The sequence below is a fragment of the Pogona vitticeps genome, chromosome 1 (assembly GCF_051106095.1).
Source record: "Pogona vitticeps strain Pit_001003342236 chromosome 1, PviZW2.1, whole genome shotgun sequence".
Lineage (NCBI taxonomy): Eukaryota > Metazoa > Chordata > Lepidosauria > Squamata > Agamidae > Pogona > Pogona vitticeps.
This window is the reverse complement of record NC_135783.1, coordinates 78,121,112-78,146,500: the sequence shown is the minus strand read 5'-3', so window position 1 is coordinate 78,146,500 and position 25,389 is coordinate 78,121,112. Positions and strand designations below refer to the sequence as shown.

Below are 25,389 nucleotides of genomic sequence, written 5' to 3'. Positions count from 1 at the left end.
TTTCGTTTCCCTTTCCTTTCTTTTCTGTTTTTCTTCCTCCACAACTGTCCACTGTCTCATCCCACACTGTTCCAGAAGACGTCTAGCTCTTTGAGTTGGCTAGGATGGGGATTTTCCAATAGGGAGAAGGCAGAGAAAGCCCCTATGTTATCTGCCATCAAGTCATATCTGACTTCTAGTAACCTTTGTAGGATTTTCAAAGATGGTTTTTGAATCAGTGGGACACACATACCCCATACATTTTCATGGCCAGGTGGGGATTTAAACCTAGGTCTCCTGAGTCCTAGGGCTCCATGATCACTGCAGATGGTGACAGCAGCTACGAAATTAAAAGACGCCTGCTTCTTGGGAGGAAAGCAATGACAAACCTCAACAGCATCTTAAAAAGCAGAGACATCACCTTGCCAACAAAAATCTGAATAGTCAATGCTATGGTTTTTATTGTACAGTAGTGATGTACGGAAGTGAGAGCTGGACTATAAAGAAAGCTGACTGCCGAAGAATTGATGCTTTTGAATTGTGGTGCTGGAGAAGGCTCTTGAGAGTCCCCTGGACTGCAAGGAGAACAACCTATCCATTCTAAAGGAAATCAAGCCTGAGTGCTCATTGGAAGGACAGATCCTGAAGCTGAGGCTCCAATACTTTGGCCATCTCATGAGAAGAGAAGACTCCCTGGAAAAGACGCTAATGTTAGGAAAGTGTGAAGGCAGGAGGAGAAGGGGACAACAGAGGACGAGATGGTTGGACAGTGCCATCGAAGCTACCAACATGAATTTGGCCCAACTCCAGGAGGCAGTGGAAGACAGGAGGGCCTGGCGTGCACTGGTCCATGGGGTCACGAAGAGTCGGACACGACTAAACGACTAAACAACAAAAACTCCTGAGTCCTAGTCCATTCATCACTCTCTCCACTATACCACAGTCAATCCCAGAAAACCACCATTCATGAACAGAATTATGAGCTTGGTCAAAGCTTGTGTGTATTACCAATAGCCTTTGCATCAGCCAATTCCTGAACCCCGGAAGAAAATGAAAGCTGCAACTTGCTCTACCCAGAAACCTAGATCCAGAAAACTATCCATAAACCTGGATGAGAAGGTGCAACTTGCAAGAAATATGTGTTTTGAACAAAAAGAACCATAACATATTGAAAACTGAGCATCAAGTGCCCTAGAAAACAGGACCAGATTACACAGTCACAAACAGAAGCAGTTTTACTATGTACAACAGCCAATCTAGCAGTTTTTAGAAGGCACTTTAAAGCACATTTAAAAGAACAAATACAACTATTTGCAATTTTTTCTTCCAGACTATGACACTAAATGGCTTTTCTGTTTCACCAGCCTGAAACATACGGGGACCTTCTGTGCTCTAGCCCACATGCCCATAAATAATCCCAGTGTCTATTTATTCCTCCTTTGGACTGCCAACCACAATCCACTTGGTTGACAGTGTCATGTGATCCAAATTGTCCTCCACTATTATAGCCTGTCTTAGGAGTTGAACTATTGACCAGGATCAAATGACACAGTGCAGATACTTTAAAGCAAAACTGCTCTGAAGCAAATGTAAACAGAAACACTCTTAAACCATTCTGCACAAGATACAACGAAACAGCCTAGCATTCTTCAGCAAAGGCCATTTCTATACAGCACAAAATATCAACCGTTCATAAAGGAGAAGAAACACAGACCTGCACCAACCCCAGAAGGCAAAGGACACAGTGAAGACTTGCAGCTACGTCTACCTAAACATTCTTCTGAAACTACAGAACAGACATACAGTATTGCAAAGGATGGATGATCTATCTAGAGGTGTGGTCTACAGCTACTAGAAACATTGCCAATTCATTACAGTTTTTTACCATTCTTTCTGAAACCCAGGAAGAGTACTGAATTTTAAAAAGAGGGTGATGACAAACAGCTTCTCAGGGAGCCCACAGTCTTCAGTTATCCAGAATGCTCTGACAGCTGTCTTGAGTGAATTCTTATTTGATGGTTGCCATGCAGAAGCCACCACAGATCACTTGCTATGGAAAAAGCATGCAACAGTCTCTCCTTATGGATCTCCTTCCAACTACAGTGAATGTCCACATCAACAGGATACACTACCAATGGTAGTTAAAGGTGCAATGGTGCCATGCAGGAAAACAAGGGATTAATATTCTTATATGTTGAGCTGATGCCACAATGTTCTGGAGACATCAGTGGGGGGAACAAATTCTAGGATACAATCTCACATATCCGTGAGCACTAATTTGTCCAGAGGTTTAACACACAGCAGAGCTGTATAAAAACACAAGTGAGGCCTTTGTGTGTGTGTCTAGTTGATTGTGTGCACAGAGATCCTACCACACCTACTCTGCCCTGGTCTAGTTTGCTTCTTCACAAGAGACTGGTACATGCACACACACACACACCTGCAATGGAGGTTTGCCATTCCTGCCCCACCTACTGTCTTTCTTTCTTTTTAAAATTTCAGTCTGGATCAACCTTTTCCCCATTAGCCTGAATACACTGACCACAGACAAATATTTACGGCTGACCAGGCCCTTATAGGTGAGGGCAGACTGGAGCCATTACGTCAGTTCCCTAGAACAATTATCCTGAATATGTAAAAATCAGTAGAAATGCAGCTTCCATAAACATAAAAAAGCAGACACCCCAGAAAGCTCAAAGCATATACAGTAAGTAATTGGGATGTTATTGAAAAATTGCAAGAAAAAATGATGAAATTCAGGTGTAGAAGCCATATGTGAGTAAAATATTTATGTGAACATAAAAAGATTGTGAGGGAGAATCTTTTCAGTTTTTTTAATAACCCCCCATAGGTAGTATTATATTTAGAAAACAAATACATGGTCTGTGGCACAGGTGTGAGAGGACCACTATAATCATATTATTTCAGGTTTCATGGAACTATTTGATTTTAGGCCGCAATTCTGTCCCTAAAGAAAAATGTCCCTGAACAAATTGCACAAAAGTAGCTTGGAGACAATACTACATCCCCCTCTTTTTTAACTGATTGATAACAAGACAACTTTAGATCTAATAATGTTGCATGTTTTACAAATTAGAGCAGAAGGTAAATGAAACAAACAAAACCCATTTCTCCAGAGATATTTATAATCTACGTCCGGCCAGAAAACTGTCATTTTCAACAGTTACTGTCATGTAACTCAGGCTCTTATGAAGTGTGGGAATCTCTATTTCAAGGTCACACAAAACAGTTTTGCTTTGTTTTGTTTGTTACAGTCCTATCTGTGAACACACATTTCTCCACACAGTTTTGAAGTTGTATGTAACCCTCCAAACAAGCTACTATGGCACCTTCAGCAGGTAAGTAGAAGAGAAGATTCTAACATGTGGAATCTTTTAACAGAAGGATAATAAAATCTACACAATTAATGAAGTTTCTTGTTCTACACAGCTATTAATGGCATAGGAGCTTTGTCCTCCTTCACAGCTGACTGCACCTACATACTTTCCACTCAAAGTAAATTTCAGTATGATTTAATTATTTAGCTACTGGACAAGAGCAATTATAAAGTATTAAGATTTTCTTATTTGAGGCCTGTTCTTTTTGAACATGCATGTTTGACAATGTTAGAGCATTTCAGCATTTCTAGAGGCTCAGAATAGGTAGACCAAAGTACTGTCCCTTGAAGAATATGTGAAAGTGCTTTATATTCAAGGAGGTCTTTCCCAGATTTGCCAGGCTAAGTAAAAATAACACTTCACACTTACAGAGTGTTCAGAGTACATCACTCAACAAGGTACAATAATCTCAGAAAATAAGTTCTCATGATGCACAGGCGCAGTCTGCTAAAAAGCAAAGAGGCTAGCAGGTATCCTAAAACTAACTACCTTTGATGAGTTCATAGTAGAGGTCAAGTTTGAACTGGCCATTTCCTGGTCAACAGCTCAGCCCAGTAACCCTCAGTAAGTGACAAAGATGCCAGTAATTGCATAGGTCAGAAAAGTTAAACACAACCAGCCTAGCCAGGGGTTGGCATGAACAGGCTAGCAGCAGGCCAAAACAAAAAGCTTGCTCTAGTTATGGTTCCTCCTGATGTCCTTTCAAAAGTCTTCTCCTCCATCACCAGTTTCTGGGTTATATAGATACTATAAGGCAATGCTTCTGAATCAGTGACAAACATACTACTAAGCATTCTCAGTTTCCCAGTCCTCATGTCTCCTAGCAAGTGTGACATGCCATCTCCTATAGACAGTACATCAGCTAGCCCTCTGTGACATTTCGGCATGTTAGTAATAATGTGTTCTACTAAGTCCCACCCACCATAAATTATAATTACAGCATCATAACAAAAAGCCTGTAAACATGTCAATATCTTCCAGTGGGGGAGGGAAATGTGTGTCTATCATATTTGTATATTAATATGCAAGGTCTGTTAAGTTACTTTAGGGTAGAAAATCTCAAGTTACTCCCCCTGGCAATAAATATGAAAAATGAATCAACAATTATTTAGATAACTAACAATCTGCTTCCCTTATGATACACTGATGTCTGAAATGTCATCCATGGCCCCTTCTTCTACTTAACCAGCAAGGTTCAAGTACTTCTGCTTGGGGTTTATCCTCCCACCTACTTTCCACCTCTCCACAGGAGCAGACGTGGGGGTCCCACACCTCAACAGCCTACCCTAGATTTTTTCTTCCTCCAAGATCACCACATCCTCCTTCAACCCTCTCAAGGAAGCCCTCCCTCCAAGTACCCCTATTCCTCCCTCTTTTATTTTGGCCGCAACCTCCTCCTCTCTCCACAGGTGCCCTTCATTGGCTGGCTCCTCCCTAGACAGCTGTCATCCCTCTCCCTTTGGCCATGGAGCCAAAGACTGTCCTAGACTCCCCTGGGTGGCAAGATAAGTGTAGACAGCCCACCTAGGGTGTTGGTGGCAACCTTCGCACAGACTTCAATAAGCTCCATCATGGTGTCCTTCATACATTGGCCAACAACTCTGTTCATTCTCAATCAAGAAACAATTCATCTAGAGAATATTATATTCAGGAAGTCCAGTTTGGACTAGAGATGGGGGTATTCATATATGAATAGGTAGACTTAACGAGGGTCCAGCCCCATGGGGCCAGACAGTCCACTCACCATTCCACTGCTGCCATGACCTCCGCGGAGCCTTCCAATGGCTCTGGAGATCGCATTCGGTGAGCCACTCTTCAGTCTAACAGAGAGGCTTGTCATCCCACCTCCTGCCAAGTGGTGAGCCAAACGAAATCTCCAGAACCATCAGAAGGCTCAGCGGAGGTCAGGCAGCGGCGGATCAGTGAGTGGACCATCCAGCCCCATGGGGTTGGACCCTCATTATGTCCACCTGTGCAGGGGTATTCGTATATGACTACAAATACCTCCATCTCTAGTTTAGACTCAAGATCTAGCACCCTTCTGACATCTTTCCTCCTGGTCCACATCCTCAGTCCTGGCTTTCCCACCAGCAATGCTACCATCCTGTCACTAGATTCCTTTGTACAATTACATATTCACCGGCTCCTAGCTTTCTCAATTCTTTGTCTCAACTACCCGTGCCTCAAGCCCACCCACTTCTGTTTTTTTAGCTTCCTTTGCCCTACATCATCTAACTGTCTTTTTAAACAGCCTTTCTATTACCTTTAACCTTCCTCCAGCAGGATACAACCTCAAGTAGCAGAGGTTTGTTCAAAGCCTCCTACTCATTTAGATCTTCCTTGCCTCCGCTTCCTGTTTCCTCTGTCTTTTTCTTAAGCCTGATCCACCCACTGCCTTTCCTCCAGGTTCCTCTTCCTCCCTTTTTAGCTCTGCATCCTAAGCTCCCTACCCTGCAGTTTATATACTTCAAGAGACTCTTCCCTGACTTTAGCCCTCCCCTTATGTCATTTTAATCCAATCCAAACAAGCAGGTTTTCCTTGCTTCACTTAACCTGAATTGCACTGTTTAGTTTCCTGAACAACTGGACATTTGGTACCAATACACTGAAGTCTGAAAGCCTTCACTGCTAAAAAAAATACCTACTAATAGAGACTGCCCTAATCAAGGAGGACCCCTCCACAAACTGAATTCCTATTTCATCAGTTTTAAATTGTTCCAAGTAGCTGCTGCTCACACCCTTTTGGTCAGCTGTTTTTGGATAGCAGTACACAAACTGCAGTTTGGGTGCTTGTATCCATGTCATAACAGGTTGCCTACACATATGTAGAGTGAACAGTGCCCCATACATATGAACAGCTCCTACATGCAAATACCCACCATGTGGCAGCCACCACACAGGGCACTTCAAAGAAGCTTCCAAAATATGCAAATCAGTCCCACACCTGTAAAATTCCCAGGAAGAAATGTTTATTCAAATTATAGAAGACGGGGCAAAATCCACTTGAAGGCTATCAATGTTTAAGATTTGTACACTAAAAATCATAAACAAGCATTTGCATTATTCAACAGTAAACAAGAATAAAATATGTATCTTCTGTTCCTAAAACTGATTGACATGTTTAATATGGAATCCCAGTTTACTCCAGCACCTCTCAAATGTAACACTAGAGATTTAAGACAAAAATGACCTATCTCATGTTTACAAAATCTTCTGTTCTGCATAACTAATATTACTGAGACACTGTCTACAGAGTACACTGGTTCATAGTAAAGAGAAAGAGCTATTTCAAATAAAATTCCCAAGTTTCTAATTCATTTTTTTTCTTGAACAGGCATGCATACTAATTGCTTCCTATAACAAATAAACCATATCTGTATAAATAGAATTTTTATATTACTTGGGAACATAATCCAAAACCTTCTGTAGCTAACACGTCTTTTGTCCTACTTATATTTATTTAACAAAGCAGTTGCTACATTACAGACTTTTATTTAGTTGTCCTTAAATATAAAAAAGACACTAAAGCAAGATTACTAGAAAACTATCAATATTAAATATGTTTACTAGGAAGTAAGTCTGCTTAAAATCTGTGTGAATTCCCTCCGAATCGACATACACAGCACTGTATTTTAAGCACCCTCAATTTCCCACAAGGCAATAGAAAAACTGTTAGTTTCAAACTTGTTCCTTCATAGAAGATCTTCATACTATTTTGGGTTAATGGCATCAGTTAGTGAAACTTATGGCTCTCAATCTGATTTCATACAGATAGAGTGGAGGAAGCCCGAAAGAAGAGAAGCAGTGGGAGGAGATCTAAAACAGTGCTGGGGGAGGAGGTAAGAACATTCTGGAAATGACTAGACCTCTGGCAATAATGACCTATATGTTCCAGCCCCTGCAGCTGCGAAGGAGTGAGGTATGAAAAGGGGAGGAAGAGAAAAGAGTTGGCTTCATCCACTTCTGGCTAAAAGGTACCACCCAACCGAAAGAAAATCCTTTGCCCATTACCTAAATGTTCATTAATCACACGCTCATTTGTGGCATACTGCTTCCTTTTGGACAGGATGGCAGACCACAATTTACTATGATGGATACAAATCACAACAAGAATTGCTGGATAGCTCAGTGGTTTAGATATCTGACTGCGGAGCAAGAGATTGGGAGTTTGATTTCCCACTGGCGCCTCCTTGAGAGGGGCTGAACTCAGTGATCTATACGGTCTCTTTCATATCTGCAGTTCTAAGATTATTAAGTCTCAAGCTTGCATACTCCTGCTCCTTCATCTGGCATGGTCAGAGAGGAACTACAAGCATTCATCTCCATTTAGATTAACCACCACTAAGCATAACATTGGAAATTAACCATAGTTAAAGAACTAGGCAACAGTTGCCTGCAGTTTAATAAATCATAGTTTGATGTTAGCTTGACTTAAACAATCTATAAAGACTAACCACAATTTTTCAGATTTAGCCAAACAGAAGCAAAAACTTCCAAATGCCTCTGTGTGGCCAAATCCCCTAAGGCTGTTTCCTATTGCAATAAGTAACGACTTACCACAATGTCTGAACATAACCACCAAGTCATATTTCTAATTCTTAACCCCAGAAGTCAGATATTTTTCCCCTGGTTTAATATTTTTGTCAAAATGCATTTGACAGGCATAGATTAAGTCTAAAGAGATTATCGCAGTAGATTTGAGTGTATTACTTCAAGCATTGTTTTGAAACAAGTTATTTTCAAGAAAGGCGGGCTATAACCCGGACTGATGCTAGGCATTCACTGTGAGAGGCAGAGCACATCTTCCCCTCTCCATCACATGCTGGCTACTTGTTAAAAACCATTTTCACTGCTGCATTAGTAGACTCAGCACAAACTATTTCCTGGGCCACCTTAGCCATTACAAGGGGAACGGGTCCTTGCTTACAGTAAGACACTGGCAGGGACAGTGCCAAGACAGCATCTACAGTGCCACAGCTTTGCAGCAAGAATAGCAAACTCTGTTTTTCAGTTTTTTTAACTTTTTAGTACTATTTTAATGCTATTTTATGCCATAGGGATGTGGTGGTGCGGTGGGCTAAACCGCAGAAACCTGTGCTGCAGGGTCAGAAGACCAGCAGTCGTAAGATCGAATCCATGTGACGGAGTGAACTCCCATCACTTTGTCCCAGATCCTTGCCAACCTAGCAGTTCGAAAGCATGCAAATGCAAGTAGATAAATAGGTACCACCTTGGTGGGAAGGTAAAAACGGCGTTCCCGAGTCACGCTGGCCACGTGACAAGGGAAACTGTCTTCAGACAAGCGCTGGCTCTACGGCTTGAAAACGGGATGAGCACCGCCCCCTGGAGTCGGACACGACTGGACTGAAAATGTCAAGGGGAAACTTTACTTTTTTTAATGTCATGTCATGTTGCTACAGCATTACATCACTGAATTCTGCCAAAACTTAGAGATTCTTTCCTCTAGCTGACTTTTTTACATAAACATAAGCACTGGTCACTTTATCTCCACTTCATGCAAAAAGAGCTAGGGAAAACAGCAACAAAATAACACTTGTCACTTTCAGTCTAGTACAAAGCACATTCAGTTCTCGTTCATTCTGAATCAAATAAGTATGCCTGTTCAAGTACATGGTATAGTCACAGTTCCTTCATTATAGTAGAGACTATCTCTAAAACTGTAAAGCAAAGTTTGATAAGTAGCAGTTGTTGTGGGTTTTTTGGGCTCTTTGGCCGTGTTCTGAAGGTTGTTCTTCTTAACATTTCACCAGTCTCTGTGGCCGGCATCTTCAGAGTTGTGGCTGGCATTTTCAGTGCTGTCCTCTGAAGATGCCGGCCACACAAACTGGTGAAACGTTAGGAAGAACAACCTTCAGAACACGGCCAAAGAGCCTGAAAACCCCCACAACGACCATTAGATCCCGGCCATGAAAGCCTTTGTGAATACTTTGATAAGTAGATTAGCCTTGTGCCCATTCAAATGTACCAAAATGCAACTGTTCAAAATACTGTTTTCTTATTTCTTGACATAAAGAAGGTCATAAAAGTCTACCAGTAGCCTAAGCAATAATTCAGTATAAGACATTAAAGCAGACACATGCTCTGTTACTCAGCAAGGACACCAGGAATTTATATGTTTCTATATGTTGTCTTCTTAGTAACAAGGACTATAAACAGATATCACACATGCAAAAATATAATATTCTAAAAGTCATTTCAGGTCATTTCTTTTTCATTGTTGCCACACAATTTGGATTGAATTTGGATTAATTATTTGATTATTAGAAAAGCACTTATTACCACTTGGTTTTTCCCACCTCTTAAGTTATATTTGGTGATTTGTGGGAATGGGAAAGTTTTATTACTTGGATTTTTTTTCTAAGTCAGCCAGTGACTGAGCTGGTCACATCTAATTAATATTCACCTTATTCCATGCCTGGCCTTCTGTTTCATCATATCACTAAATCCAATATTATCCATAAACAGACTTCCATAAAACATAAATAGTTTAGTTTTGGGACATACTTAGAAAATATATTTATGGGATATCTTAATGCAACTTAGTTTCGCTTTTCTTACACTCAAACCCTTACAGCCAAGTAATACTAATGAAATAGATGAGTATGGAAGACTGTTTTTGTTTTTTTTAAAAAAAACAGGTAGGACAATAAATATAAGCACTTCACACAACCAACATAATATGCAGAGTTATATTGTATAAGCACCACAGTTCCTGAGTAACATGCCTTAGATCACTATAAGAATTCCACACATGCAGGTGACCTTGTTTAACCTCTGAATCCTTTATACAGTGGAAAGGCAAGAAGCTGCAGCTATGCAAGTACAGAGGTCAAGGTCAGGTTCATGGACTAATTTGTGCCCTTGTCTCCATGGAAGGATGTATCAGATCCTGTCAGTTGCTCACAACACAGGTTATACTAGGTGAGAAATGTTAATAAGCATATATTATGTTTACTATTATTTGGTTCTCAATAGTGAGTATGTATGTTGCTTAGAAAACCTATTCCCAAGTTTAGAACGCTTATACTTGAGAACACCAATAGTCTCCTCTTCCCCAACATAGCATTTGATTTAATGAGATGTGTTAAGTCCAATCCAGTTTCGAGTCATATTAACATTTTTTCAGGCATGTGAAGCTATGTAAACTCGGACTTCATATGTGCTTTACTAACTAGTACATAGCAAAATATTATCACAGAAACCATACAGGACATAGCTATATTCCTTTTTCTCAGTTCTCATGCTGAGAGTGAATATATTGCAAAAGCCTTTAAAATGGAAAGCAGAACTCAAAAAGTTAAAAAAAATAGAAATACTAACGATTCTCAAATACTGAGTTCTTATGTTTTCTTCTAACATATTTCCAAAACTGCATTTTGAATTTGAACGACTGATAAAATTTAGAAGCCAAATTAAAATTTCACCTGTGTAAAAATTGGCAACTAGCTCACAGCACCATTACTGTACTTAGTCACTCTTCAAACCCTTCACTGAAATGTGACCAACATCAAACAAATGAACAATTTTAATTGACTTTAGTGACTTCTTTGCTGGCACCGCAGTTCTTTCCACTGAATTCCACTGTATTTACGCCCAAGCAAGCATGTAGCCTTATTTAGACAGCACAATAAAGTAACAATGTAACAGGTCTTGCAAACTTGCAATGATATTAATTTGTTCAACTTAACACGGATATCAGTAATATTATCTGTCTTCATGCTATTTATTTCTCCAGTAGCAACATGGAGTCCTAAATTCATTTATCTGCAATTCCATTGAAATCACTGTAATATTGGCACACTATAAGCTCATTAGCTGTGCAAACATAGAGAGGAAATACCAGTTGATTTCTTTCACTCAGTGTAACACCTAGAAGTACCTTCTTGCAACTACCCTCATTCTAAAAGCAATACATTTTAAAGCTTAATTCATATCATGATAATTTTATCTTAAGAAAGATTTTAGGGGGAAAATACCAAGCTGTTCTGTTTATATCCCAATAATAAACTGTACAAACTGCAGAATAGTATTTTTTTTAATATTGTGTTAAACATTCATAACATAACAACACCATGCTACCATGTCTCATTTTTATTAAAGAGAACATTTAGAATTTGAAAGAAATGACAACATTCCTGCATAATGTGAAAATTGTAGTGAGGGGGACAAAAACAGGGTCTTCCCCTCTTGTAAGAAATACACAGATCCTAGGCCACTTTTACTTGGATCAATGTCAGGCTTTCCCCCTCCCTTTCTTTTCATGTTTTCCTTGGAGATACAGAATAGAGATACAGAGGAGATAGTACCTCCTCCTCTTTCATTGCATTTCTTATACTTCCTCTCTTTTCTGGGCAGGAAAGGAATAATAATGTTTATTGTACCATACAAACAGTGCCAGCAGGAAACAGGGAACCCCTTTATAGAGGAGGCCCGAAAAACAAGATACATGTCTATCTGGAAAATAAACAGGGAGTGTCCCCTCCCAGACTAAAGCCAGGGGTTTCCCCCTTCAAAGGCTGATTTCCCATCATCAAAGAGGTAATAAAATTCTAAAAGGAAATGGCAAGACCCAACTATATTCCTTCCTTCCTTCCTTTTCCAGCATATCTCGCCCGCCCCCCCCCCCCGCGCCACCACCTCAAGAAAGATCACCGCCAACACTTCCTGACTCTCTCTCTCTCTCTCTCTCTCTCTCTCTCTCTCTCTGTCTCTCTCGTCTCAGTCGCTCTCGGTCTCGCCCTCCCTTTCCCATTTAAACGTCTGCATCCAAGGTCGAGAGATGGCGTGGAGCGAGCCTGGATGCACAGATACGCGAGTCTGCTGCTGTTACATAATCCTACACAAAGATCCATATGCACACCTATTATATAAGAAACGCATTTCTCTGCACGGAAGGAAATAAGATCAGGGACGGGGGAGGGCCGATCGCGCCCGAGAAGCCACCAGGGACCCGATGCACACAAGAGGGGAGAGAGAAGGCGCGCTCGCTCGCTCACAACATCTGCTTTGGCGGCGGCGGCGGCAGGCAGGCAGGCAGGCAGGCGGGCAGGCAGAGCCCCTTGTTAACCCCCTTCCTGTGGCTTTTACACGTCATGGAACATTCCCGGAACGGGCCAACGTTCCACCCACTTCAGGGAACAGACAGCGAGGCGCAACACAGAGATCTCCTTCTCCTTCTTCTCCTTCCCCTGTTCGCCCTCCCTCGCTCACATTCATTCTGCCTCGCTGCTCCCCCCCTCCGCGCGCACACCACACACACGCACACACACACAAACACGCTGCCCCCGCCACCACGAGCTTCCTCCTCCTCCTCCTCCTCGGCTCCCGCCCGGGGCTCCTCCACAGAGGCCACCACCTCCGCCCCACAGCCGCAAGGCGGCATGAAGCCGGGGGGGGGGGGGAGCGGCGGGGGGGGAGGGGGCGGGGGCGGGGGCAGCTGCCAAGTCACCCCGAGCCCTTGGAGCCAGGAGTGCCTGGAATGCCTTCCGACAGCGACAACGACAGCAATGCCTGCCCGCCCGCCCGCCTGCCGTTCAAACGCAGCCCCCCTCCCCCGGGCAAGCGCCGGTGTGCGCCTGGGTATCCGTGCCCGTCCTCCCTCCCCCTCCCCTTCCCCCTCCCCTCCCTTCGCCGCTCGCTACCTTGAAAGGGGGCAGAGCGGCGGTGCCTCAGAGCCGAGCCGCCGCCAAGAGCCGTCCCGCGTCCCCTCCTCCGAGCGCTCGCTCGCTCGCTCGCGCTCCTCTTCCTCCGCCTCCTCATCTGCTCATTAGTAACCATGCACATACTTCTTCCCCACAGGAGGACATTACGCAAGGCCGCCTGCTCCTCATCTGCATACACTTACATGCTGGGTATTCCCCACATTCTCGAGCAGTAGCGCCACCGCCACCAGGCCACGAGCGCAGATCTTCCCCCGGGCGCGGGCGCGCGCTAGCCGCCAGCCGGGCGCGCTCACAGACACACACAGAGAGAGAGAGAGAGAGAGAGAGAGAAGAAAAGCAAAAGCGAGCGAGAAAGAAGTGGAAGGTGGCGGGGGGGGGGGGCGGAAACAGGGGTTTTTTTTCCGGAGAGGGTGGGGGGGGAGAGAGAAAAGGAGGCGGTTGCTAACCAAGGTTTCCATCCAGACTTGAACTTCTGTTCAAGCACGAAGCTTTCCGGCCACCGGGGCACCTGAGGGGGGCTGCCTCCGCCGCCTCGGGGGGCTGCCTCCGCAGTGAGGGCTTCCGTGAGTCAAGCTCTCCGCCGCATCTCTGCAAAGGAGGGGGCTCGGGGGGGGGGGGGCTCGCCGCAAACCTGCTCCGGGCACACACAACCGAAAGGGAGCGGAGCTGGCCGACCTCAACGATCCCGCGGGAGAAGGGCTAGGAATGCTCGCCACCCTCCCCGCGCACGAAGTCATTTCTGACCTGGACCCCCTTTGCACCCCACGAGCGAATCTTCCGCCTCCCCCACACGCTGCCACCCCCATACACCTGGTTGGTTTTACTGCCTTGGTTTTCCCGCGACAAGCCCCGCTTTACCTGTTGCAACCCCCCCAAAAAAAAAAACAGCTAAGAAACCAGTGGCTCTTGCACGCGTGCCCCCCCCCCCACATACACACACTTCCACCGCCGGAATCCAGCCAATCATCCCGTCCCGGGGCCCTTCGGAGCACGGTCAGTGCCTGCCCTGCAGCCCGACGAACGGGAGAGCAGAAAACACCGAAAACGGAATGAAGGAGGCGCGTTTGCAGCAGAGGCTCACCTGGCAGTCACCTCGTCTCGCGGGCGCCCTTGTTGTTGTTATTGTTGTTGTTGTTGTTGACGACTCGCCGGGGGGGGGGGCTGATGACTCGTTGCTCTCTGATGAAGCCAAGGGCTGTAGGGAGACGGCTTGCACCAGGGCTTTATATGGCGAGACACGGAGATATTCCAACAAGCCGCCCGATGCGTTAGGTTCTGGCCAAATCGGTAATTCCTCTTGCTCGGGTCTTCCTTCTTCCCCTCCCTCCTCCTCCTTCTCCTCCTTGACCAGACTGGTGAGTCGGGGCGGGGGGGGGGTTAGTGGCCAGTTATCTCTGGTGTGCGTGTGTGTGTTTTCCCTCCCTGGTGGAGGAGAGGAGCCTCTGATCTGGAGGCAGACCGGGGTTATTCCTGGCACCACTTCCCAGAACAGAAGTTACCAGAGGAGAGAGAGTGGGGGGGGGAGAGAGAGAGAGCTCAGCCAGTGATGTCATCGGATCCCCCCAGCGCGTCCGGGAGAGGGCAGGAAGCGGAGAGGCTCAACCAGAAGATCCAGTTCGCGAGCGAGCGCCTTGGGCTCGACCCGGTGACTTTGACAGGCGGAAAGCATCGGGAGAGGTGCACCGGGCGAGAAAGGGGGGGGGGACGCTGAAGGGCAGGGGGGGCGGAGCTTCTCGGAGCGTTGAAAACAGCGCGTCTCTCTCGAGTCGGGCAGGGGAGATCTCGCTTCCTCTTTCCTCCTCCTCCTCCTCCTCCTCCCCCCTCCCGAAGGGGAACTCCCCGGAGAGCCGGTCTCAACTTGCCAGGCGAAAGTTGTCCGTCTTCCCAGCTTGAGAATTTCCTTTAAGGATGTGGGTGGAATTCTCTTGCCCGCGGCCCGTTTTCCCCTCCGCCTTCCCTTTTGTTTCTTTCCTTCCCCCTTCTCTGCCTCCCTCGCCTGGTCAAGGTCACATTATCTGTCAGGAGAAGCCTGACATTATAATTGCTGAGAAAGAGAGAGAGAGAGAATTTCGAACTTCTCTCGACAGGTACTGTTTCCTATGTGAATGGCGTGTACAGTATATATTTGCAACCCAATTGCATGGACGGCATTCCTGCGGTTTTGTGGGGGTTTTTTGTTTTTGTTTTTGTTTTTCCAAAGCGATCCCCTCCACCCCGCGTTTTTTGCCGCGGCTCCCAACCTTGGGCACAATCTATTGTTTTGTGGATCGCAGCGATCCTGCCCTCCTTCGCCCCTCCTCAACAGGGAAGTGCGTCTGCGGTCTGCAGCATTTCGCTCTTCCTGCGTTGCTCCCAGCGTGTGCTTTTTGAGAACCAAAATATCATCTGACCTTCTTCGAGCAGTTCTATTTCCAGCCTCCGTGTGCGTCTCGAGAAGGAAAGCTCGGGCCACGTAGGGCATTTTCTGCTTCCTTTGGGGGCATGGCTGTTATTTCCTTACCGTTTCATTTTGGTGTCTTGATACCTGACCCGTGGGTTCAGGGGACTGCTTTGGGAGGTGCAACGGACAAGATGGTCCTTAGAACAAGTTTCAGTTGATTCTCCTTTTAGACAGATACTGGCCAAGTGACGTTCGGTAGGGAACCTGCCACAAAATCAGCCGAAGGATAAACTGGGACATGTTTTCAGGAGATCTCGAAGGATTCTTGGTCCGCCAGTTACAAAAGGATGCTGTCGTTGGTGACCAGCATCTACTGGGGCATCGGGGAGCCAGCCAAACGAAGGTCCAAGCGAACGAACATCCACAACACTTGATCACTTCCTAAGGCAGAGCAGACACAGAAAAGAGGGGAAAGATGGGTTTAATCTACTGTAAATCCGAACCTCCTCAACTGGCACACCTGCATTGTTAAGGTCACACAGAACGACCAGCAAACCAGACCTTTGTTGTTGCATCTGCCAATTTTTGGCATAAAACACAAAGCACCAACACTGCTTGCTAACACTTGGCATTTTGCAGAAAAGGTTGCTTCTGGGTGAGGATTTTATTGTGAAAATTACTCTGACTCATTTGTGAAGTTGTAGGACATGTACAGAAGTAACTGCCCCCCCCCTTTTGTAACTGCCCACAGTTTTCCCACTGCGGTTTCTATCTTTTATTCCAAGCACCGAGAAACCATTAAAAGAGGAAGTGGCAGAATCATTGCCCAATGAGTGGGCCTGTGAACCCTTTGTCTGGACTCATCCTTAGACAAAAGGCAAAGCCCCTTGGGGTTTTCACATAGCATGCTCCCTAAATGGACATTCAGACAAGGCACAATTTACATCCTCCTCCATGGACTTTAGCCTAGTGTTTCCTTTTGCTGGTATGATACAAATTAACAAATCTAAGGCAGGGGGCCATCCATAAGGCAATGTATCCACAGGCCCTTGTTAACACCCCCCCAAAAAAAGAAAACTGGCAATGAACACTGGGTGAGTACTTTTTACAAAGTGGTCGGGGCACAGACGTAAGACCTAAGTGATAACCTTCATAATAAATTTTATTCTTCTTTTGGGAGACATAAAGTAAGATATTCCAAATGGAAGCTCTCCTGGTTCTTTGGTTGCTGGGTAATTTGCAGCCACTTTCGATTTTCACACATCCTGTCAACCAGGGTTTGGCGTTTACTTCCGCAGTGTAGCACTGTAATTTAAAACCACCAACTCAAATTAGAGTTTAGCCACACTGCCACAACCTTGGCCTGGCGGCTCAGAAGAACTGCAGTCTGTCTGTTCATACCAAAAGCCTTTTCCGGGACATATGAAATGCAGCCTCCTCCGGGAATGGCCTTAATGCCCATAATAACAGTAGACAGACACCAACACTTTCTGTGAATGGGTATTTGTAAAGCAGTTCTGGGGACACGGTCAGAGAATTGTAACCTAAGACAGCCGCCATTTTGAGATCAGTTATATTAGGAACTGCAGACTGTTCTACACTTCAGTCCCTTGTGGCATCATTTTACACCATTTGAAGCAGCATTTATTATATTACATTAGAGGAGAAGTGAAAGAATGCAGCACAAATGCTTCAGTTTAAGCCTTCAGAACATTTTGGTGTATGATTTAAAGGAAACGATGAAGAGAACTGGAGAAGGCTGGGGAAAAATTTGAGAGGGTTGATTTCTGTTGTGTTGAACTACAGATGTTCATAACTCCCTGATGCCAGGATGTTTGTGTTGTCATCAGTGGTGTTTTCTCAGCAGTCACTATTAACATACTTGTCACTGGCCACATTTCCACATCATGATAAGCCAGGAATTGGGACATAAACCGACAATAAAGCATGGGTTAGTTTCTGTCATAGGTGGGAGAAGCCACAGTACAAGATTCTGCTGTCACGATCAGAAGACCACAGACAGAAGGCCCATAGCTTCAGGAGGTCCAGAGACAGTTCAACTCCTTGGGATCCAGTGGCAGCTACATATACCTATAACCACCTCCATAGCTTCCCAGTTTTTGTAGCAAATCATGCCATTGAACTTTGGTGGCAAACTGCAGAGAGGGCAACCATTCAAACCAGCAGGGTATGCACATTTTGCTTGAGCTTTTCTTGTTTGCACGGCTGCTCTGCAGGCATCATTCAGCCTTGAGAGACCATGGTAACATGCTCTGAATAGAGGTCTTGGAACAGCGTCTAGTGTGACTGAGAAGGCCAACACATAAGTGACCATCCTTTCCATGCTGAAGACAAATGCAATCTGTCCCCTGTCCAGCTCCCTGATTTTGCTGGTTTTGCAGTGCCTCTTCACCTCGGCTTGCTGAACAAGGATCTCTTCAAATTGGGAAATGCCATGATGCCAAGGTTTCCCATCTGTTGAGGTCCATTCCTAAGGCCTTCAGATCCCACTTGCAAATGTCCTTGTATCGCAGCTGTGGTCTCCCTCTGGGGCACTTTTATTATTATTATTTATTTATTATTTATTTTATTTATATCCCGCCTATCTGGTTGGGTCAGGACCACTCTAGGCGGCTAACAACATAAATAATACAATAAAATTAATATACAAAACAATTATTAAATGGTAAGACATTACACAAGGTGGGAGGAACAATAAGAGAGGAAAAAAGGTGTTAAGGGGTGTCAGGGATTATCTGATGGGAAGGCCTGCTGAAACAGCCATGTTTTTAATTGATTCTTAAAGATACCCAGCGAGGGGGAGCTTTCCCTCCACTAATTCTCCATATAGGAGATATTTTGGAATCTGACTGTCAGCCATTCTCACGACATGCCCGAGCCAATGTAGACGTTGTCGGGCTGCTCTACCATTAGGTAAATGAAATTCACCACCTGCTGACACACCTCAAGAGGTTCCCACCCCCCACCCTGGAGAGCCGCCACTGTTTTGCATGGCTTTCCAGAGATATCAGTTGTCCAAGTTATTTCACATTTCTATTGGGTTTGTTGTTTTTCCATCCTATAAGCTCCAGAGGGCCACAAGCCAAGAAAAGCAAGTACATGCCTCCAGGCGATTTGTGAGGGCAAATGCAAGCCTGAGCAGGACTGGGGAGCCATCCCGAGGGGAAGCTGTGGTCAGGATCCTCCACTTCACAGCAGGCACAATGCAGACCTCAGTGTGGGAAGCAGGGTCAAGTCTGCTGCAGCCCAGAAATATCACCAGCTTACATGTCAATCTACCATTCTTCCTTGTGCCAGTTTTGGACATATACAGACCAGCAGACAAATATCAGGCAGTTGTGGGAAGGCAGCAAACTTGACATGACTCTACCATGTATATATCCTGCATTGCATGGGACAACTTGCAGCTCCATAGCACCACCACCACCTACACCTTCACTTCAAGTCCTGCTGTTTCTGCTATGACAGGATAGAGACTCTACAGGACCCCAGTGAGTCCCTGTATCCTCCGCAGGGACCTGCGCATCCCAACTCATGAAATAACTTTGAGCAAAGTGGGATAGAATGCATGGCACAGATGCCATTGTGCAGGCAGGGCAGTGTTGAGAGGATGGCACTCATGGCAGCTTTCTACAGAGACTTTTAGCCTGTATTTTGGAACTGGGAGTTGTGGCATCAGCATGTCATTCCCATTGCCAGGCAGCAGAAGAGTTCTGCCAGTCTGGAATCTGCTTTCAAAATAGCCATTGTCTGAATGGCTTTTAGAAATTCAACATTTTGTAATATATGATATCATGAGGGAATGTTTGGGGGACCAAAAAAAAAAAAAACCTCAAAGCTGCATGTGTCCAAAGGTCTTGCATTATTCATCCTGGGTGAGCTGCTCCCGCTCAGACTAGGACTGGTTCAGCTGCATGTACCACAAATACCTCGTACCGTGACATCTGAACGCACCTATTGTGTATGTGTTTTGCATTTAATTTGCCTCTGACCCCTCGACTTCCTGCTACCTCCACCACCCTCAAGGCTTGTGTACATACATCTGCGACTTAAATAACATTTTGGGCATATGGTGAAATGGACTTTAGTCTAAGAACTCTTCTATCGCAATAACAATGCTTGCCTTTAAGTGTCACAGTCTGTTGCTTTTGCACTGCAGGCGGAGCAGATGAGAAAGAAAAGAGAGACATTGGTCAGCAAGAAGAAGCAGAAATAAGAGTTATCTAACAATTTTCCATTTGATGCCAATGTCACTATGGGAGGAAAAAGATTTGTTAATAAGTATGAAGCATTCTGCTTACTCAAAATAATTACAGCACAGATGTGCATAGCCATGCAGCCTGGAGAATTCTGCCAGCTTCACCCCAGAAACAAAAGTAAGCCCAGCTTTAAATTAATTCTCAAACTATGAAGTGTTCACCAGAATACAGAATGAAAAAGAATGAAGAGACCCATATGAGGCTCATTCAGAGTTGTTTGCACAAACCTATTAATCCAAGGAGGTATGTGAATTGCCTCTTAAATATTGCCCAGAAGTGACATCTCTGTCACTGGAATTGTGTGTCGGATAAAATAAGTGGCTACAAAGCAGGCAAATCGGATCCATTTGTTCTGCTAATTGTAATAAAGAAATGTCAATGTCAGGTTAAGTGGGGCAAGGGGGCAGCAAAAGAGCACATGGATTCACTTCAACACAGTTTTGAAGTACCACAAAGATACACAGAATTGGCAAAGACTTCCTTTGCAGGGGCCCTGCTCAGGGCATATATGGAAAGATGAAGAACTGCAGAAGTTGATGCTGATATATGAAACTCATAAGGATGAATTTGTCAGTCCCAGAACCCAAACTAAAATAGCCTAAATCCTGTTGCTGCTTCCAGCTAGAGTAGATGCACTGAATCAATTGGTTAATGGTTAATATTTTCACAAATCTTATTTACTCAATAGAACTACTCTAGCTGGGCGCACCAAAAGATTTCTGCCTATATTTCACACAACTACTACAAAGGATTTGGTACAAGGTGAATAATGCCTCAGATGTTGAAGAGAGTTATTATAGTGATTTGCCTAAGATTTATGGAACTTGTGGCTGCTGATTTCTATGGAGGCCTTACATAAACATGTGTGATGATCCTGCTGAGAATAGAGGTGTCATAGATCTGGAACATCAGGTGTTCATTATTATAGCCCTTATATGTCAACACTCCTGTAGGGAGAATCCAAAAATGCAGGCAATAGAGTTCATCTATACTTACAAATGTGTTCATTTCTAGATCTAATAGTTTTTGAAAGCCCACTCAAGAGTAAAGCAAAGCAAAGTGTGTTGCTTATATACTGTCCCATTGTACTTAAAGCAGTCTCTGGGTTGTATTATGCAGACTATACCTTCCCCCCTCCCCCCACCAGCAAGCTGGGCATTTGAGAGACCTCACTTTTCTGCAAGTATTTCATCTGCTCAGCAGAGTTGGCAGAGTTCTTTCAAACCATTAAGGATCACTCCCAAAGACACTCAACTGCTGGAGCAGTCACCAGCCCTGTGCCACCAGTTTGCACCACTTTGCATAGTTTACAAACAAAGTTGCTCATTCCTGCTTCTGTTTATCTATCTATGTCCTACTGGGGGCCCAGGAAGCCTCAGTAGCAAGGCTTTGACAAACAAACATTTAGGTAGGTATGCCTAAACCCAGACCAAGTAGACCAGGCAAAGTAAATCTCAAAGAGGCAAAGTTAATGGGCACTATAGCAGCAAAGGTAGCCAAATGTTACCAGGGAGCCAGCAAATCTGGTGAAAGATACTAGAGGTGGAATGAGAAACTTCAGGTTTCCAGTCAGTAGAATCTAATCCAAAATGTGAACGAGCTAGAAGGCCCAGCTAAAAAGCACTTCGAGCAGGGGCTGGAGTGGAGACACAGGAGCAGCTGTCAAGGTCCAGAACCTAATGTTGACATTGTTCCAGCAGCTATTTAGCCCAATAATAACTCTTTCAAGCAGGATCTACCCAAGAGGTCCACCAAAGTTCCAAGTATAGTATGTTGTTGTTGTTGTTTAGTCATTTAGTCGTGTCCAACTCTTCGTGACCCCATGGACCAGAGCACGCCAGGCCCTCCTGTCTTCCACTGCCTCCCGGAGTTGGGTCAAATTCATGTCAGTAGCTTCAATGACACTGTTCAAACATCTCGTCCTCTGACGTCCCCTTCTCCTCTTGCCCTCACACTTTCCTAACATCATGGTCTTTTCCAGGGAGTCTTCTCTTCCCATGAGATGGCCAAAGTTTTGGAGCCTCAGCTTCAGGATCTGTCCTTCCAGTGAGCACTCAGGGTTGATTTCCTTCAAAATGGATAGGTTTGTTCTCCTTGCAGTCCAGGGGACTCTCAAGAGCCTCCTCCAGCACCACAATTCAAAAGCATCAATTATTCGGCGGTCAGTATTTTAGCCTCCATTTTCTGTTTTTAGTTGCTAATTTCAGGGAGTAGTAGAAGGCTTCTGTTTCTAAGCTGGAAAGAAGAGATGACATAGCTGCTAATTTTGCATTTATATTTGGTTGAAATGTATAGACAATAGGACTCCTGTATCTGTGGAATCAATATTCGTGGTTTCACTTATTCACTGTCTGAAAATATTTAAAATATATTTTTTTAAAAATCCAGAAAAAAACTGTTTTCACATGTATTATCAGAATTGGCCACTAGCGGACGGACGGACGGACGGACGGACGGACGGACGGACGGACACACGGACACACGGACAGACAGACAGACAGACAGACAGACAGACAGACAGACAGATAGATAGATAGATAGATAGATAGATAGATAGATAGATAGATAGATAAAGCATTCACTATTATGAATGCTTACATACATACATACATACATACATACATACATACATACATACATACATACATACATACATACATACATATATAGCATTCACTATTATCCATGGTTACACTCTATTAAATAAAATATTTATTTATTTATTTATTTATTTATTTATTTATTTATTTATTTATAATTAATCAATTAATATGCTGCCCACACTACGCGAAGGTCTCTGGGCGGCTTACAGCATTTAAAATACAATAAAAAGGCAAAATAAAAGGGCAAAATAATTAAAATGCAAATAAAATATTTATTCTAAAAATTGCCATCAGACCTACAGCTGATTTATGACTTTATTCTTTACATACATTTTTGTAGAAACTGTTTAATGAGAACTGAGCCTCCTGGCACAGAAGTTAAACTGCTGTACTGCAGCCAAAACTGTGCTCACAACCCAGGGTTCAATCCCAAGTAGCCATCTGAAGGTTGACTCAGCCTTCCGTCCTTCCAAGGTTGGTAAAATGAGTATCGAGCTCGGGGGTGGGGGAGTGGGGGGTGGGATGTGTAGCCTGCATAATTAACTTGTAAACCATCCAGAGAGTCCTTGAAGCACTATGGGGTGATATATAAGCAACATGCTTTGCTTTGCTTTGCTTTGCCATAACCGGGCAGTTCTGAAGCAGATTATGGTCTGACCTAGATATATAAGGATGACAGTAGCAGAGACAACCCATGCTTTGAGCAGAGACATATCTCACACTGAAATGTTGAGAGGGGTACCACCTTTGGTCAGCTGGATCTACCCTTTGAGCTTGGACAATGGGTGTCTTGGGAGCCCCCATCAGGTGTTGCCAAGATCTGCTCATTATTAAGACATATATTTTATATTATGTCATCCTAGAGTAAAGTAAAGTTATTCTATTCTACTTCTCATGGAAATTCATGTGGGAGTTCACTTTTACAAATTTTAACCATACTGCAGATCTTTCAAGGTGGGAATAAAGATACATCTTTGCTTATTCTTGTTGCTGCTGTTGCTCTTGTTGGTTTCAATCACTAAATGGATTTATCAATAGATAGATAAATCAATAAATACTGAGCCACCAGTTTCACCCTAAAGGTGAACGGGTTTATTTGCCCTAAAGAAGGCAAACAAATTGAAATTTTGTTGAACAAGCACAGGAAAAACAAAAGAACGCCAAATATTTGTGTACCTCTTTTTTTTTTAATACAGATCATTAACAAAAGAAAGGCTCTCTTTCTGCAATCAATAAAAGAACATGAAAGTGGGTGAAAGAACCTTTTATGTTTTCCCCCTCTTTTGCTAAAATATGGAAGACCCATCCCTACCAATCACTTTTCATGCCATTGTGGTCATGTCTCTGTGTGTGTTCTGTGCTATCAAGTTGGAACCGACTTATAGTGACACTAAAAGGGCTTTCAAGGTTAGTGAGATACATAAAGAGTTTTACCAGCTCCATTCCCCCAGTAAGTTCCCATAGCACAATGGGGATTTGAACCCTGTTCTCCAGAGTCCAGATCCCTTGATCCACTACACCACAGTGGGAATCCCTATGGCCATGTCTACTTTGGTCTTAAGTTGCATGTATTTTGATGCCAGGACACTTTGCAACAAAATTCACTTGACTTGTGTTGCTTATTTCTAGATGTCACTTATTTTCTTCTAGAATAAAGCAACTGAGGAGCTCCTAGGGAGCTGTAATGTGTGGTATAATATGAATGGTACAGAAAAATGGGTGAAGGACTTTTATATGTGGAACATCTTGTCTAAATACATTGTATTGATTCTGAAGAATTCTGAGCCACTCCCAGTTTTTCAATTCTGTTATGATCCTGTTATATTATTAGAATCTTCTCACATAAGGTGAAGGGTGAAGGAATTTAGCAAAGGAGAATTCAGATGAACAGAAGATACTACAGTGTTTGCATAGCAATGGTCTCATCAAATAAATTATCTAAGGAGCTTGTGTCTCTGTTCTGAAGCTTTGCATTCTAAAAGCAGGTTTCCTTTTAAATAAATCTATAACTGAAATTTAAACAAGTTATGAGCAGGACTAACCTATGCTGCATGAATATATGTTATTATTTTACATTAATGTACTAATGGTGATGATGGCAGCTAGCTGAATTCAGAAATGGCAGTGTTCTCAAAAAAACTGTAATTAAGCATATTGAACCTATAATGGGGAAAAAATCATTTTAAATCCCTAGATCCTGAAAAAAAGTTGCATTTTAATAATGCATGTTTTACTTACGAGATCACCCCCTTCCATTCCAAGCTAAGTAGCAAGTTAACAGGAGTTACTTTTAAAAATCTGCCAAAGCACTGTACAAAGCTGCCTACAAAACCTGCCAAACCATTAACAGCACTCAAAATTTGAAAGAAATGGATCTCTTGAGTGCCACCCCCAGCTTGTATTGAATATTCATTGTTATAAAGATTTGATTATTTGATAAAGGAGGGGGAAAATCCTTATTTGCCCATTGACATTTTAAAAATCAGCATGCAGGGAGATGGCTCTGGAAAACAAGATGTATGTGGGAGCAAAGTGACATGGGGTAGGCACCCTGACTGAATGATTGGCATGAAAACTTGTCAGAAGAAATGTATGACTTGCAGACAATGTTATACAACCATCACTTCTGAGAAGAACAGACGGGAAATGTGAGATGGTCCCTGCCTGTGATGTTTCTCATAAACCGCTACTAAATCTTTGTAGCTATCTCATCCTAGTAGCATGCATATGAGAACACCACTTAATAATGTATAATTGAACTGGCTGTATGCATAGCCCAGTACAGTAGAGACTGTTTGTAGCAGGAACATACATGCAACAATAAAACTGTAAATGTACTAACAACACAAGAAGGATGGTGCCAGATTACAGCAACATTTAGAGCATTTAGTTGAGCATCCTCCTTCCATTGCAAGTGATAGCCCAACCCTTTCTTGAAACCCACAAGGAAGGCACATGGGAACAGCATTCCTCCTTTGTCCCCCTAGCAACACATACTCAGTCATTGTTGCTAAATTTTCCTTAATAAAGTTGAAGCTGGGAGCCGTTCATTTGGAATATAATATT

The 25,389-nt window shown here is 43.7% G+C and overlaps 1 protein-coding gene and 1 long non-coding RNA gene across 12 annotated transcripts in view; one reads left to right on the top strand and one right to left on the bottom strand.

Moving 5' to 3' along the window:
* HIVEP2 (HIVEP zinc finger 2) overlaps window positions 1–14,730 on the bottom strand; it is a 170,723-nt gene extending 155,993 nt beyond the window's left edge. For 2 of the 11 annotated variants that reach the window (XM_078383301.1, XM_072995917.2), the window contains exon 1: window positions 14,142–14,713. The gene's annotated coding sequence lies outside the window, so the exon portion shown is untranslated. Of the gene's footprint in view, window positions 1–13,039; window positions 13,168–13,242; window positions 13,322–14,141 lie in introns of those variants that run through there. The other 9 variants (XM_078383302.1, XM_078383309.1, XM_078383297.1 and 6 more) reach the window with 7 other exon arrangements.
* Window positions 14,731–22,663: 7,933 nt separating this feature from the next.
* On the top strand, window positions 22,664–24,489 carry LOC140706010 (uncharacterized). The gene is made up of 2 exons (XR_012085686.2): window positions 22,664–22,797; window positions 23,520–24,489. It is a non-coding gene; the product is annotated as an uncharacterized LOC140706010 (long non-coding RNA).
* Window positions 24,490–25,389: the final 900 nt, after the last annotated feature.